The sequence below is a fragment of the Pezoporus flaviventris genome, unplaced genomic scaffold, assembly GCF_033815535.1.
Source record: "Pezoporus flaviventris isolate CSIRO_AGI_PZ_B2104156 unplaced genomic scaffold, CSIRO_AGI_Pfla_v1 ptg000013l, whole genome shotgun sequence".
Lineage (NCBI taxonomy): Eukaryota > Metazoa > Chordata > Aves > Psittaciformes > Psittacidae > Pezoporus > Pezoporus flaviventris.
In genome coordinates this window covers 5,897,038-5,913,763 of record NW_026892561.1, presented here as the reverse complement: position 1 = coordinate 5,913,763, position 16,726 = coordinate 5,897,038, and the positions used below count along the sequence as shown (strand labels likewise).

Below are 16,726 nucleotides of genomic sequence, written 5' to 3'. Positions count from 1 at the left end.
CTGTGTCTCTGCACATGTCCTGCATTACCCTATCTGGCAGAGGGTAAATATCCCCTTTGTATCTGGGGCCACCGAGTGCTCCAACAGCCCCATGGCCCTATTGGCTTTGAAGCCTGTGAGATGCCAACACTGCCTCCTGCAAAAGGGAAGGGGTTGGTTGTTGTTCAGAGTTGTGGCAAGGGCTGTTTCCACCTCTGCATACCTGGAGACAGGTACAAAGAAGGCAGGAGGAGGGCTGTGTGAGGATAGGCAGCAGGCTGTGGGAGTGGGTGCTGTTTTGCCTCTGGTGTCATGCCCCAAAGGAGCCTGAACCCATGGTTTAGTGAGTAGAAGGATGGAGGCCTGGAGCTGTCTTTCCCATGCCAGGAATTGTGTGTGTGTGGCTGTCTGAAGCCCTGATGGCTGTTTTGGAGTGGGTGCTGTGTGTGGGAGAGACACTGCTTCTTTCCCTTCCTCCACTGTCTTTCATCACCCCCAAAGGGACCTGTGCTCCAGCTGAATTAAACTTCCTCCAGTGGCTCCAGATGTCCCTGTCTCTCTTCACCACATCATCCCCTTTTTGCTGGAAGCTTCTGCCTTCGGTGCTGCTGGATGTGGAAACCTGTGGCTGCAATCAAACTGAGGGGGTGGGAACATCCAGCAGAGAAATCAGAAGGGATAAAGGCTCCCACCATCTGTCCTCCCTCTTCCTGGTCCCCTGTGTTACTTACATATCAAAACAAACAACCTGAATCTAAACTATGTGTGTTTTAAAGGGATGAATCCTTCAGGTCCTTCTTGCTGTCAGGGCTGCCTGTGCCTGCCAGCCCTGTGTGTGGGCATCGCCCGCAATGTGCTTAGCACTGACTCCCCCCCCCCCCCCCCCGGCTTAATGACAAGTTCTCACTTTGTTTGTTGTTGTTTGTTTTGTTTTGTTTTTTCCCCTTCCAGCCAAGCTGACATTTAATTCTGCTTCGGCCAGTTAAATATAACCCCGAAACCTGTGGGTGAGAAAATGTGGCTCTCTGTCACGCTCATTTCAGAGGAGCCAATTAGCAATGGTGATCCTTGGGACTTGGCAGCCTCTTCCCAGGCACCCGGCAGCCCTGGCCCTGCCTCTGCCTGTCATTCTCAGGATAACTGTGCTAGGAAATGGTCTTGTGGTTTACTAAGAAAAGCAAAACAAACAAGCTGCCTCTCTCCCGCTCCCGCCTTTGCAGCCCAACAACCTGTGGGCATAATTGATTTGCGAGATTTGCAGTCAGGATGTGGCTTTGTTGCAGGTGAAGCTGGTGAAGAGCCTGCTCCTCTCTGGCCCTGTGCCCAGTGCACCCCCCAAGACCAGCAACTTTCCACATCTAAACATACCCAGTGTGGAGGCACTGGTGGGACACAGCTACCTCTTCAACCTCACCCTTTCATTCAGCACCTCTGTTCCCCTTTCCTACTGCAGTGCTGGTACCACTCTTATTCCCACTTCCAGCCTGTGGTTTCCCCTCTGGAAGTGGGAGGCTGGCTGACCCAGCTGTGAGCTCACTGGAATGCCTCCTGTCCCTGAGACCAGCTTGAAGGCTGCATGCCGGAAACCACTAGGTGCAAAGGTATCATCCACCGCGCTGGGTCAGTCCGTGGTGTGCCTAACCCACTACTGTACCTGTGGCTAGGTGTGCTTGCTGATGACTGGGAAAAAATGAGATGAACGATGCTTCCATTGACACATGTTAAGGGAGTGCTGGGGTGGAGGCTCTATTCTCTTTGGGTTAGTGGTGGGTCTGGCATTGAATTTGTCTTGTCCTTTGTTCTTTTTTCTTATATTAGGAAACCCCTCATCCATGAAAGGCTTCTTGGTCTCCTCAAAGCCCTGGCAAAGGCTTCTACTGTTAATGTCTATTTGTAATCTCCTCCCTGATCTCTTCAGCAGTGACGCCCTTCTTGCAGTGGTGTGAGACATACTTGTTAATTTTGTTCTCTGGAGTCCTATTCAGTTTTTCCTCTGTGTGGAAAACATCAGAATCTGTTTCAGTGCAAAGGTACCTTACAGAGTCTGCAGATGACGTGCTCCAGCAATGCAGCAAACTCAGGCTAGTTTAAGACATTTATGGTTGGTTTATGCAGATCCCATCTGTCTCTGAGCCAGGGCTTCTACTTCCCAGAAATGCTCCTTCCTGTCTCCCTTGTGTCTTTAGTACCTGCATTTTTATTTGCCATGGGGCTCCTCATTCTGGCTTGGCTTCTGTTCCTCTCTCCCTTGTGCTAAACTGGTGTGATGCAAAGTGGTCCTCTAGAAGAACACCTATGTTGTCCATTAGATATTGGTGAATGGGGCCAGCTGGGACTGCCATCAACCCTCTGACTTGTGTGCAGTTAGCTCCTGGTGGGAGTAAGCCTCAGTGATTGTAGAGCAGGCAACACAGCAAATCCAGCAAATAAATGGACATGATGTTAATGAAAGAACAGGGGTGACTCCCTATCTGCTGGAGCAGGAATCTGGGATTAACTCTATGCTAGTCTCTGGGGGTTAGTTGCTGTCTGTTATCACCTCTTATCTGCCAGTCCCATGTGCTGACATGTAGTGTCTGTTGTAACATTTGTACCTCTTTAGAGAGTGGTGCTGCCTGAATTCACCTGCGGGTGCAGGAGATGGAGATGCTGCCCAAAACCACCATGGCCATATGCTGCTTGGTGTGGACATACATGTGGGCATACCCATGGGCACATTGGTATGGGGATGAAGTGATGGTTTTGTGAAGGCTCTGTGACCTTATCTCTAGTTATTAGATCACTTCTGGTGAATGGCCCAGCTTTGGTTTGCTCACTCAAAATCAAGCATGATAGATATTTGCATGGTGCTCAGACATCATTGTCACTTCTGTATTTTACATCTGGCTGTAGCTTATTTTAAAACCATTTGAGGCAAAATAGCTCCTCAAAACAATGTTTCCTCTTAATGTTGAGACTTATTTTCCTTATGCTCCTTTGATTTTTATCTCCTCCACATTTTCTGTACATTGCCCTAACAAGTCGTAGAGGCTGGACAGCATCCATATCACATCAATACTAAATTTCATTATATACAAACATCAATCTGGCTCTGGGCTGCCTTTTTAAACTGTCATCCAACCTGGCAGTGTTCAGTTTCTGTTTAGGTCTGACCGTGAAAAAGCATTGGTTCAAAGCTTGTTCCCCATAATGTTCAGATCAAAACAGTTCCTCTGTGTGTTTATTATAAAAATATATTTTCACCAGCTCTTGGGAGCATTGACATTTTCATCAAGGCAATTTTCTATGGCCCCAATCCATCACAACACGCAAGCTGTTCCATTGGTTCCAGTATGACTACTCATTGCTTAAAGTAAATTGTTTGCTTAAAAGCTTGTTGGATCAGGGCCTATAAGCGAGAAAAGATTGCTGATTAGAAAGTGCATTTGTTCCTGTTGTGGGAATTGATGGCAAATTAAGGACATTAGGAGGATTCCAAGATTAATGCCTCTGTATTTGGGGAAAGAAATATTTTAATACTTACACATTATCAAGAGACCCTATAATAAACAGAGCTTATGCAAATGGGACACTAAAGACCAAATACCAGACATTAATGGGGTTCAATGAGAGTAAACTGAAGGCAGAATTATTTTCCAGAAGAACTAAATGGCTATTTTCATGCTTATGAACTTAACATACTTTCAACTCCACCTTAATGAAAGACACACTCAGTTCACTGTTAAAAGAGGCACTTAAAAGGTATTAGAGGCATAAGTCCAGCTGTTACAAACTCCAATAAATTTGGATTAGGTCTCCACTGTTTGAGTTGCGTGTGTGGGTGCCTGACCTCAAAGCGAGTTGTTGGTTTTTTTAACTTATTGATATATAGCATTACATCAGGTTAATTACATGTAGTTGTATTTCATGTCGTCTCGGCACAAACTCTCATGCATCATGGCATGGCAATGGAGAATAGGGCATCGGGAGCCTCTTGGAGGGCTGGGGCATGTTGGCCTCTGCCCCACCACCCAGCCCTCCCTGGAGATGAATGCCTTAAGCAGGGGCGGCTCTTTGGGTTTACAGTACACAGTCGGCTCTGTGCCTTTGCTTCTCCACCCCAACCCATCCCATTTTTTCATTCCCTGGAGTGAATTCTCATCCTTCACCTCGCTTTATAACAAAGCATATTTTTAAACATTTATTTTGGTGTGTTGGAGCAAAGCGCCCAGTGTTGTAGGGCAGAATTAAGAGCCTGAATTGATGGGGCTTTGGTTTAAATTTTGTCTTTCTGATTGTGGAAAATATTTGGTCTGTGTGCTGTTTTGATAGGAATTCCTGGCCAGCCGTGGAAGGGATCACACATGGGCAGGGCACGTCCAGATTTACAGCTGCATCTGGGTAGATGGGTCTAGATAACAGCAAATCTTTTGCTCTGAAGGCACTGCAGCCGCTACGACAAAAGAGATGGCTTAAAATTGCATTTCCATTTAAAGTAACGGCAAGCGCTGAGGCCAGCCCAGCCATGTGAGGGAAACGTAAAGCTCTGTGATAGGGAGCAAAGGAGGAGAGGGGAAAAAATCTGGGTAGCAAGTAACTAAAATAGATGAAGTGGAACAGTTGGAAATCTCAACTTGAGTGACAAGGGAGAAGAGATCCAAAGTCAGCATCAGATGACTCCGGTCTCACGTCCCATCCCTCTTTCCCCCCCTCCTCCTTCGCCACCGTTGCTGCCGCTTTCCCAGCGAAAGGCAAGAGAAAACCAGAACGTCTTTTCCAGACTGGGGGCTGAGCGGCCTCACTTGTTGACACAGCAATAATTTTTAATGAGAAAGCTTTAGTATTTGTGTGGGAGAAGTTAGCGTTGTGTACACAGATGCCTCTCCGGCCACTGCGCTGTGGTCCAGGCTCGGCCGCGTCCCCCTCCGGCACGGCCCGCGGGGTCCCAAAGCAGATTCCTTTCAGGCAAAGGGAAACATTTAGGCTTGCTCACCTTTGAACTGCATGCGATGGTGTTTACCTTGGCAAGACAAAGTGGCAGTTTTACAGATATTAAAAACAGTCCTGAGGGGAATCTGGAGGCCTTCCTATATTTTAATCACCCAATTTACCCAGCCCGAGGAGTCGGCTGGAGGGAAAATGTGTGGCAGAGCATGTTTTGGTTTGTTTGGTTTTGTGTTTTATTTATCCTTACTATTATTTTTAAGGGGATTTAACAGAAAATAGCCCAGTGCTAAAACAAGCGGGGAGAAAAAGAATGTCCGTTTTATTTTTGATGTCCTGCCCTCTGTAAAGAAAAACACAAAAATAGTAGGAATTTTCATATTAATCCATAGCACCTCCACGCTCCATATGGTTTCTTTTTCAGCACTTCCTGCTGGGCTGTGCTCTACCTCAGCTAACCCCGCTCCCCTCGCCCTCCCTGGGTGCGTTCCTCTTCTAATTTGATTTCTACCCGTCAGGAAAGATGGGTGCAAACGGGTTTTGCCGATATCTTAAGGCAAGACCTCCCCTCCCTGCCAGCACTCCCTCTGGTGTGCACGATTAAAAGGAAAGCTAGGTTTTTGTGGGGGAAGAGATTCAAAGGAGTCGTGAGTGATGCCCAAAGTTATGCTGAGGTCAGGACCTTGCTTATTGATTTTCTAACGCAGCAGAGCCATGTACAAAAGGAAGAGACCTCCTCGCCTCCCCCTGATCCAAGATACTCCTTGAGCTTGTGGAAAGAAAAAGAAATCTGGCTGCAAGCAGTCAGGCTTCAACCAGGCTGTCAGACTGTTCTCTGCAGGAACACAATCCATGTTGATTTTACAGAGAAGGTTGTTATCCACATTTCACCACTGATTTATTGTTTTTTAACCAGCTCCTTATGCTAGACTTTTCTTTTTCTATTAAAAAAAGAAAGGGTCCTTTTGCACTTTGCTTGCTGAGAGACTCACTGATGGTGGGATGGTGGCAGAGGTGCCCTGCTCCTGCTGGGCTAGGGAGGAGCAGGGCCAAGCACTACCATCCTCCAGCTCCTGCCACCAGCCACCTGCGATGCTTTTCTTAATGCTTGTCAGGGTTTATGAAGGCCATGGCTAAAGCCCGATAACGCACTCATGCGTTCACTTTGCCCATGGGCCGCAGTGGGGCAACCCAGCTTTGAGAGCACCGAAACCTCTTCAGTCACTTCAAGAGTAAGATGGGTATGTTGGAGACAGGTCTGATGAAGCCCTGCAGAATTAAAACAGCCATACGTGTCCCCTCTCTTCCAGCTGCAGAATTCATTAGGCGAGCTTGATTGGCCTTTGTTAAACAAAGATGGGATAAGGTTTCATACTTTTTCTGTGGGAGTCGAGCTAAAGTTTCAGGCTGATGATTTAGTCAGGTGTAAGCATGAAGTTTCCAATTTAGAGAAATAAATCTAAAGTGATTTTATTATCCTCTGTTTTACCCTGACACCCTGCTTCACCCCGACTCCCTGTCAGAGCACGCATGATGTGTTTATACAGGCTGCACCGTAATCGACTGGCAGGCAGTATAACATGAGACACAAAATGCATCTTCCACCTAACACTGCCTTTGGTATCTTCTATATTTCATCATCTTCCAGTTTCTTTGCTGGCAACTCTTCCTTTCTCAGAATCCCTCATATTCTGCCTGGTGGGAATGTGTATCCTGGCCCTGTAGAAACTGCTATTGGTGTGCTGAGACACTGATTTTCAGCTCCTGTTGTGCACTGCAGCTCTGTTTTACTTCATTCCATGCATCTTCCAGGGAGATCCTTGGATCAGACTAGGCATCCTTTGGCTGGAGTCATTTTAACAATTGTGTGTGCCTAAAACACCTACAAAACTTTATTTTGTGGGAATTGGCAAAATTTTAAATGCTTTAAATAGAAAAAAATCTTTATTTCATAGTTTCTGCTTCAGGAATTAATATACAAAAACTGTATGTTAAGATTTTGACAATAGACTCATAAAATTATTATGTGATAAAATTGGCTGAAAATACCTGTTTTTCTAAACTTAAAGAGAAAACAATATGAAAGTACAGATAACAACACTGGGGGGAAGGAAGCGAGCTGCTTTGGCCAGGTTTTCAGATTCCATTGACTAGAAGTCTGCGCAATTTAGTTATTAGTTAGAACATAAGGACACAAAACGCAATAGGTCAAATTCATTTCTTCATCTCGGATATATCCCTGTTGACTTCAGCGAAGTTTCTTTAATGATGAATTTGTCCCACTGGCTCAAAGATAAAAAGAGAAGTTATTTTTGTTTAATATTTCAACAAGGGGAAGAGGTTAGTGAGGGAATTTGGTTTGCAGAAGTTGTGTTTTTCCATGAAGTTTAACAAGGGCAGCCACCATCTAGCCAGCCCTCTTGTATATTTGTCTTCTTGAGGGCTGAATGTTTTCTCTATAGACTGTCCCAAACCCTTTTTTGCCAGATGCAACCTCCAAAGGACGCTCACAGCCATGGTTGGTTTGTGTTCCTGCAAGCAGTGATGGGAGCTGCCCTCATTCAGGTGCCTGCTGATTTGGTTTCACTTGAGGGTAGGCTTTTGGAGGCAGAGCTCTGTGCACTGTGTCTCTGCTGTCCCTGAGTGCCACCTGGTGCTCTCAGTAGCATGCCTACCCCTGCTCACATCTTTGTTATGCTTTTCTTCGGTGAGCCTCTTGCTGTTGCCCTCGTGTTTGCCTTGGTGTGCAGTTTTGCCCAATGTGGTATCCCTTGCTTTCCCAGGCTTTCTTCCACTTCCATTAGGCCCTTCTGGCTGATGGCAGAACAATGAGAGGTCAGGATCCCACAAAACCTGGAGAAGCTTTCTGAGACCTTGTGAGGCAAAAGTCACCTCCATCTGCACTGTTTCCTCTTATATCTAGACTATGTGGAAGAGTGGGATTCAGCATTCCCAGTGTAAGCCATACCAGGGGTCAGAATGTGTGATGTGCAGCTGGCTGGGGAGGCTTAGTTTTCTTGTGGAATCAAACTCTGGGTGAACTTGGTGTTGTGGGAATCCTCCATATGTGTTCCCTGGCATGGATAACCTGTGCTGTTTGGTTGTTCAGTTGTTGTCGTATGTCTGCACAGATGTTCTGCATGGCCTGGTTTTATGGGTGTTGTGCAGGTATGCATGGAGGGTTGTTTCACCATCTTATTCTTGCTTCAGAGCAAATGGCCTCTTGCCCAGGTAAGAAGCTGAAAGCTTCACTGGTTGCTTTCCATCCTGGAGTTCAAGGCATCTGGCAGGTTTCTGTAAGCCTTGGCTAAAAGCAGCCTTTCTGCTACGGGGAGTATTGCTTTTAAACCCAGGAGAAAGAAGTTTTGATGAAAGAAGAGGAAACCTTTCCCGTGCTCTTCTCATCCTTGTATTCCTGGGTGCTTTCCAGAGTAATTCAAAACTATTGCAACTGGACAAACGGAGGCACCAAGCAGTTCAGTGTGTGGTTTGGCAAACTCCTCTTTATCTAGGGTAGCTTTTAGGGAGATTCCAGCTTTCTCAGAGGAAGAAGAGCCTTAAAATAGCTTTTTTTTTTCTTTTTCCTGGAAAAGAACTGCCATGTTTTGAGATGCTAAACTGACTGCGGTTAGTGATACAGAGGTGTGCCTTTATACCCCTGTTGGCCTGATGTCCCCAGTGATGGGTATCATGATGTACTGTCTATGGCTACCTGCAAGAAGGCCCTCAGTGGTAAGGGAACTGGGAGAAACTGGAAGAAAGTGTTAATCAGCCTAATAGGAGAACAGCCCTTGGTCTTGGCTGCCTTTTCCCATACCACGTGGAAATCTGGAGCTAGGATGAGGGTCCCCATACATAGGGCTGGGATGTGCACAGGCACTGATCCTGAGTGTGAGGTTTGGGAACCGTTCCTGGACGCTCTATTTGTAGGGACCCAGTCACTGTCTCTGCCCAAGTCATAAGTCTTCTGGGACAGAGACAGTAAGAAAGACTAGACAAAATTAATGTGGGGGATTGAATGAAAAGTTAGTCTAAAAACTTGACATAGCCACACAGCTGTGAGGAGCAGGGCCGAGGCAGGAGTTGGCAGCATCTCCCTTGCATTAATCCAGTGCCATTGCCCTTAGCATCTCCTGGTATCCCACTTCCTCCTGGTTTACCCAGTAGCCCGTGTGCCAGCATGTCCCTGCTGCCACTCAAGTGGACAAGCATCGGCCTCGGAGATCACATGTGAACTTCTTGTGAGGTACAGATGTTGCAGAGTCAAAGCTTGGCCACCCTTGGTCTAGGAGGGACTTGGGTTTCCAGTGCCCTGGAGAAGCAGGAAGTGCAGGAGACATGGATATCATGAGAAAAGAATCAATAGTCCCTCCTTGGCCTGACCAAATATTGATTTTGCTGTTCGGTTCGTATCATTTTTCACCGCCTTGCTGGCCCTCGGGGTGGGAGCTCCCTCTTGTAGACCCCTAAGGGGTGCTTTGGAGAGGGAGGGAGGCAGAGAGACTGGACCTTTCATTGGGCAGGGTGAGGACAAGGATCAGTCACTTGCTAACCTGACCCTGGCCAAGGGGGATGGCAGTGGTAGGGTGGGGTGGGGGGGTCTTGGCTATCCAGTCCTCCCCAAAGCCGTCCTGTTAGCTAATACTGTTGAGAGCTTGTATTGGACAAGGTTTGCTGTCTTGTGTTCCCTGTCAGTGCCCCCACCGTGCTGTGATTCTACTTTAAGATTTGATATAAAATCCAGGGAATGCAAAAGATCTTCCTGGCTTTTGTCGGTTTTGGAGTGCACACTTAATTTTTGGATCCAATCGTTAATAATTGCAGCGATCGGCAACCACAGTTCAGCCTTCCCCAGCAATTCCTGCTACCACAGCTTTGCAGGAGCGCTGCCATCCAAACATTCACAAATTTATGATTTTCGACTCAAAATTGTATCTGCTGCTGCTGGAGGTAAAAGTATTAATATATAAATAAAGGCTAATTCTGTCCTGGTTGTTTTTCTTCATGAGGTCACCAGTCCCTGAGGAATGATAAGCAAAACAGCAGAGTGCCTCACAAGAAATAGGAAAAAAATCATCTCTCATGGCATGAAAAAGAAAGATGTTTGGAATGTTTTTAAAGGATGTTCTCTAGCTTTCTTTGGTTGTAGTTTCTACCACATATACCATGTTTTTACTGGGATTGAAAAAGATGGTGCTTTCTACACGACACTGTAGCTAGAAGCTAGACTTGCTGGGAATTACGTGGCCAGTTCATTTTTACTTTGTGTAGCTGATTTATATATTGATATAGTGATGCAAAACCACTTTGAATCCCCATTAAACAATAATTTTCAGCAATTCTGTGGTCTCAAGGCAATACTGACATGCTGTCTTCACAAATCTTTGGCTTAATTATAAGTTATGCTACCTGATGGGAAAATACTCTTTAAAACAGGAAGAAATAGTGTATGGGGTTTTTCTTCCAGGCAATTTTGGGCAGTGTTTCTCAGCCTATGTAAACCAAAGGGCTAACCAGCCTTATAAAAACCCCAACAAACCACAACACCAGTAAGTATCAAAGAATTGCATGTTTGTGTGACATGACCCACCTACTGCAATGAAAAATCGGGTTAATCTTTAAATGCCTACTTGTACTTTGCACATCTGGATGTATCAGTCTTTTCTTACCAACGTTGCAAGTTAAGACAAAATGATTTGCTTGGAATGGTGTGGTGCTGGAACAGATAACCAGGAAAGATGCTAGGATCACCACAGCTAGGGGCTTGCAAGACTCAGCTAGTGGCTGACCTGCTCCGATGTTTGCAATAACCTTGCTGCAAGGGGGAGCTTGAGTTAGGCAATCTCCAAGCGCCTTGCTTCTATGGTTCTTTTGCATCTTTGCAAGTGAGGCATCTTCTGGTGCCTTGCGGGCTACAGGAATGGCTGCATTGACCTGAAGCAGGTGCGGTCTGACATGCCAGTTCAGGGACACTGGAGCTTCCCATGCAGAAGACTGGAAGTCATGAGCTTGCAGGCAAAGGTGTTTTTCTGTCTCATCCTGTGATTCAGGGCTAAAAGCCTGAATTTTCCCAATGTAGGTGTTTAAAGGTGGCATCTTGGTTGGAATAGCTTGGGTTTCTTTTCTAGAGAGTAAAGAAAAAGCCCTCCAGAAAGCAGCTCAATCCTCCCAAATTAGCTTCACCTAGACAATGGTAATCTTGAGCTGTTCTTGGGCACTGTCTCTCTGGCCATAGCTTAGAAAGCATCTACAATGGTTGTCACTGTATTTCATGGGAAATTGGAGTTTGAGTCCTGGCCCTGGATTGATTTTGTCATTCCTGTTTTGCTTGTAGACAGGCAGAGTAAGCAATGAAGTCCTAACCTACACTGCCTTTGGTGGCATGATGCTCATGACCAGGCATGGGGACAGCAGAACTGCCCCAAATCCTATGATATGACTGTATTTACCTGCCTGGGCTTTTAACCCAGTGCAGATAGAACCCATATTTCAGGATAATCCTCAACATCATAAATTTACCTGTGCAGATGGGACCCAAAGGGAATATTAGAACAATGAAGGGAAAAAAACAAGAAAGAAAAATGTACCTATTAGGCAATCTGAACCTTTGTGCAGCCTTCATTAGTACCAGCAGGGTTATAGTTACTTTTAATCATTCAGCTAACTGTACTAGCAAAAACTTTCAACTGTCAGCCATTTAAATTGGAAAGGTCTTTAAAACATTTATTATTACTGTAAATCACTCCATTTAAGGTCAAAGCAGAAGCATTTGTTGGATTCGAGCAAGATCCCAAGTTGTTTTCTTACCTGGAGGTTGAGTCCTGGTGGAAAGGTCTGTGTTTCTAATTTTGCTGTGCTATTTTGTTACTATGAGATGATGGGAACACCATTATGCTGAGCTATTTTCTATTTTTTAATTGGTCGCTCATACACAGGTCTGGCTGGAGTTGAAAATCTCAGGGAAAAAGCCATTAACACCTGCATGTTTGACCTGCAGTTTATAAATCAGAACATATGTTTTCATATTTCTAACCCCTCAAAAACAGAAAAACGTGTTAGTGGATATTTGCAGCAAACTCAGATGTACATTGTCTTTCCAGTGTCAGCAGACCAGAGTGTCAAAAGGTATAAATCATTGCAATTACACAGATTTTTGCCTGAGGTCTGGCCTTGATGAATGTCTCTCCTAAACAAGATATTATGGGGGATGTGGAACATGCACATTACTTAACCTGCTGTATTGAGGTTGCAAAGTGCCACTCTTGCTCTCTTTGTGTAGGGCATCTAATAGTCTTGGTGGATTTCTTCATGTTGTTTGTGTGATGACCATCATCTTAGATGGTTTATTTAGCTTCCTATTGTGGAAAACACTTAAGCACATACTTGCAGCCTGTTGCAATCACTGTTGAAACCAGCAAGACTGACTGTTGCACTTGCGGTTCATCCCAGTTTAGCTGAATACGATCATTAACAAAGTCTGTGGGGAGTGGCTTATGCCGATGAAACAGTGCAAGTGTGGTGGTAAGAATGCTCTCTTCTCTTTCAATCCCAAAGCAGACCTATCTAAGCATTGCTTTGAGCTGCCTAATTCATCCTGTCTTTCCCACTTTGATGAGCACACCTTCAGCAAATACAGTATCTGCACTACTTTTATACTCTATCAGCGTTATCCTGTTGCTCACCTGGCATGGTAGGAAACCCAAACCTCCCTACAGGTTTTTGGTCTTAAAATTTGTGTTTTGCTTTGCGATGACACAAGGAAAATGTAGTTGGAAGGCTGGCTGGATTCGAAAAACCATGGCAGCTACTGCTGCAATCTGGATCGGAGCTTGTGAATTGAGCTGAGTGTTTGAATGCGGTATCTTGAGATCTCACTGACTTCCACAGAAGAAAGATCAGGGCTAGTTACATCCCTGAGCTGAAAACTTTCATCTGCAAGGCAATATAAATTTGTTCTATATCACAATTTTGGTTGTGTATTTAGGCTGTACGTTAAAACCAAACCAAACAAAAAAACCCAACCCAAAATAAACACAAAACCACAAAAAAAAAAAGAAACCCCCAAACAATCAAAAAAAACCCAAACCAACACAAAACCCAAACCCAAAAGAGGGATCAGTGGGCTGTCATTAAAAAATGCATATGAAAGAAATTAATGAATCTCTGTGGGTATATTCCATCTTTAAAATCTCTTACTCTTCCTGCCCTGTCATTTTAGGTAACAAAGATGTAACCATTTTCTGAGGGTAATGATTTAAGTAGAAGAAAGAAGGAGAAACTTTGGGTAGTTTTTGTTTTTCTTTTTTCTAGAGTAATGGCACTTATTTGGAAATCATTTTAAAGGTTACCATACCCTTTAAGACCAAAAGTTCTAACTTGAGTCAATGTACTTAGCTAAAAATCCCTGTAGAGATTCAAGTTTCTTGCTCGAGCTGCCTGGAGTGGCGAGTTCAGGTCTTTGCAGTGATTGTCAGCTAGGAGAACATTAATGGAGTATTAGAAAAATGAAGTCCCCGACCCCTCCTCCCTTCTGGCTGGTTGTTTCTACATGGTGGGAAGGAAAACATTTTCCCCGTCAGCCATTTACTGTGCAACAGGGGGAAACTGTCAGTTTGCTATGAGCAAACCCCTGCAAGATAAGTCAAAATGATTTACCCTGTAAATAAAGTGGGCTGTTTTCTTTACTTGGAAGAATTGCCCATGTGGCGAGACTTCCTATGGGAGGGGATGTGGTTGGCCCTTCACATTTATCCACTGTGTTTGTCTTTTTTGAAAAAGAAACATTGGAAAGATTAACAAGTCTGTCACAGGAGGAACTGATATATCAAAGCTGCGGAGACAAAGCAGACCATTCATTCCTTACGTCTCTGAAATCTCACTTCCAGTGCAAACCAGGTCTTCCCATTTAGGTCTAGATGAAAGGAGGGATTTCCCTCTTCCTCCTTCCCACCAGAGTACTGGGGACTTTTATATGTATGTGTGTACATATACATAAAAAAGTGCGTCCATATACTCACTCTATACGTTGCAATTGGAGCCCTCCTAAACTGGTGAGTTATTTGCCACTGGGGAGAGGCCATGGGGGTGCAAGAAGATGGGAGCGATCTGAGCATAGTACTAGACACAAGGAATGACGCTCCCATGGACACCCCCGGAGATTTAGGATGAGTCTCTCTGCATTTGAATTTTATCTCCTCATTGTAAAGCTGGAGGAAGCTTTGGTGTGGTGTTTTTGGTGGGTGTGGGTTTTTGTTTCTTTGTTGTGGTGTGTTTTGGGTATTTTTTTAATCTAATCATGAGAGGGCTTGGGGTAAAGAAGAGAGAAGATAGACTGCTGTAGGGGGGACTGGATGCCTTGAGATCCCTTCCAGCTGTGTGGCTGTGACTTAGTGATTGCTAAGGCTTCCTTTCATGCAGAAAATCCTGTAGAGAAGTATGCATATGCATAGTATGTCTGGCAGGTACTGGCTCTACAGGATTTATGGTGTACAAAACGTGTGCACATAGATCATATTGATGAGCACATATGCACTGGAGAAGAAATAAATCTTATCTCCTCAGGCTGAAGGATATTCTGAAATTTCTAATGTGGTATTTGGTCTGAGCTGCCATTTCTAGAGACAGCCCAGAGATGCAGCAGTCCCAGCTTGCAGTCATTGCTTGGTAGACAGCAATGATTTCTAGTCACATGTTTCACTTAGGTCTTTTAATTTGTCTGCTTTAGCTGGTCATCTATGTGTAGAACTGTAGAATCATAGAATGGTTTGGGTTGCAAAGGATCTTAGGATCATCTAATTCCAACCCCCTTGCCATGAGCAGGGACACCTCACACTAGACCAAGGTCCACCCAAACTGGTCTTGAACACTGCCAGGTATGGAACGTGCACCACTTCTTTGGGCAACCCACTCCAGTGCCTCACCACCCTCACAGTAAAGAACTTCTTCTTTATAGAATCATAGAATAGTTAGGGTTGGAAAGAACCTTAAGATCATCAAGTTCCAACCCCCCTGCCATGGGCAGGGACACCTCACACTAAACCATATCACCCAAGTCCTTGTCCAGCCTGGGCTTGAACACCACTGGGGATGGAGTGTTCACAACCTCCCTGGGCAACCCATTCCAGTGCCTCACCACCCTAACAGGAAAGAATTTCCTTCTTATATCCAATCTAAACTTCCCCTGTTTAAGTTTGAACCCGTTACCCCTTGTCCTATCACTGCAGTCTCTAATGAAGAGTCCCTCCCCAACATCCCTATAGGCCCCCTTCAGATACTGGCAGGCTGCTATGAGGTCTCCACGCAGCCTTCTCTTCTCCAGGCTGAACATCCCCAACTTTCTCAGCCTGTCTTCATACGGGAGGTGCTCCAGTCTCCTGATCATCCTCGTGGCCCTTCCATGTCCTTTTTATGTTGAGGACACCAGAACTGCACACAATACTCCAGGTGAGGTCTCACAAGAGCAGAGCAGATGGGCAGGATCACCTCCTTCGACCTGCTGGTCACGCTCCTTTTAATGCAGCCCAGGACACGGTTGGCTTTCTGGCCTGCAAGTGCACACTGAAGCCGGCTCATGTTCATTTTCCCATCAACCAGCACCCCCAAGTCCTTCTCCGCAGGACTGCTCTGAATCTCTTCTCTGCCCAACCTGTAGCTGTGCCTGGGATTGCTCCAACCCAGGTGTAGGACCTTACACTTGGCATGGTTAAACCTCATGAGGTTGGCATCAGCCCACCTCATAAGCGTGTCAAGGTCCCTCTGGATGGCATTCCTTCCCTCCAGCGTATCAACTGAACCACACAGCTTGGTGTCATCGGCAAACTTGCTGAGGGTGCACTCAATCCCACTGTCCATGTCAGCCACAAATATGTTGAACAAGACCGGTCCCAACACTGATCCCTGAGGGACACCACTCGTTACTGGTCTCCAGCCGGACATTGAGCCATTGACCACAGCTCTTTGTGTGCGGCCAACCAGCCAGTTCTTTATCCACTGAGTGGTCCATCCATCAAATTGATGTCTCTCCAGTTTAGAGACAAGGATGTTGTGTGGGACAGTGTCGAACGCTTTACACAAGTCCAGGTAGATGCCATCAACTGCTCTACCCCTGTCCATCAGTTCCGTAGCCCCATCATAGAAGGCCACCAAATTGGTCAGGCAGGATTTCCCCTTAGTGAAGCCATGCTGGCTGTCACCAAGCACCTTGTTGATTTTCATGTGCCTTAGCATGCCTTCCAGGAGAATCTGCTCCAAGATTTTGCCAGGCACAGAGGTGAGACTGACTGCTCTGTAATTCCCCGGGTCATCCATTTTCCCCTTCTTGAAAATGGGGGTTATATTTCCCTTTTTCCAGTCTTCGGGAACTTCACCTGACGGCCATGATCTATCAAATATGATGGCCAGTGGCTTAGCAACTTCATTTGCCTGCTCCTTCAGGACCCATGGATGGATCTCATCAGGTCCCATGGACTTGTGCGTGTTCAGATTTTTAAGATGGTCTCGAACCAGATCCTCTCCTACAGTGGGCCCAAGGTCTTCATTCTCACAGTCCCTGTGTCTGCCTTCCAAGACTTGGGTGGTGCAGTCAGAGCCTTTTCCAGTGAAGACTGAGGCAAAGAAGTCATTCAGAACCTCAGCCTTCTCCAAATCCTATGTAGCCAGTTCCCCCAGAGCTTCCTGAGTGGGCCTATGCTCTCTTCTTTTTATTTGCTACGTACCTGTAGAATCCCTTCCTGTTATCCTCAACATCCCTAGCCATGTTTAATTCTAATTGGGCCTTAGCTTTCCTAACCTGGTCCCTAGCTTCCTGGACAACATCCCTGTACTC

The 16,726-nt window shown here is 45.6% G+C and overlaps 1 long non-coding RNA gene across 2 annotated transcripts in view; it reads left to right on the top strand.

The window, feature by feature from the left end:
• LOC133268353 (uncharacterized) overlaps positions 1–16,726 on the top strand; it is a 238,216-nt gene that overhangs the window by 23,253 nt on the left and 198,237 nt on the right. For both annotated transcript variants that reach the window (XR_009743053.1, XR_009743052.1), the window contains exon 4: positions 10,370–10,451. This is a non-coding gene — a long non-coding RNA (uncharacterized LOC133268353). The remainder of the gene's footprint in view (positions 1–10,369; positions 10,452–16,726) is intronic.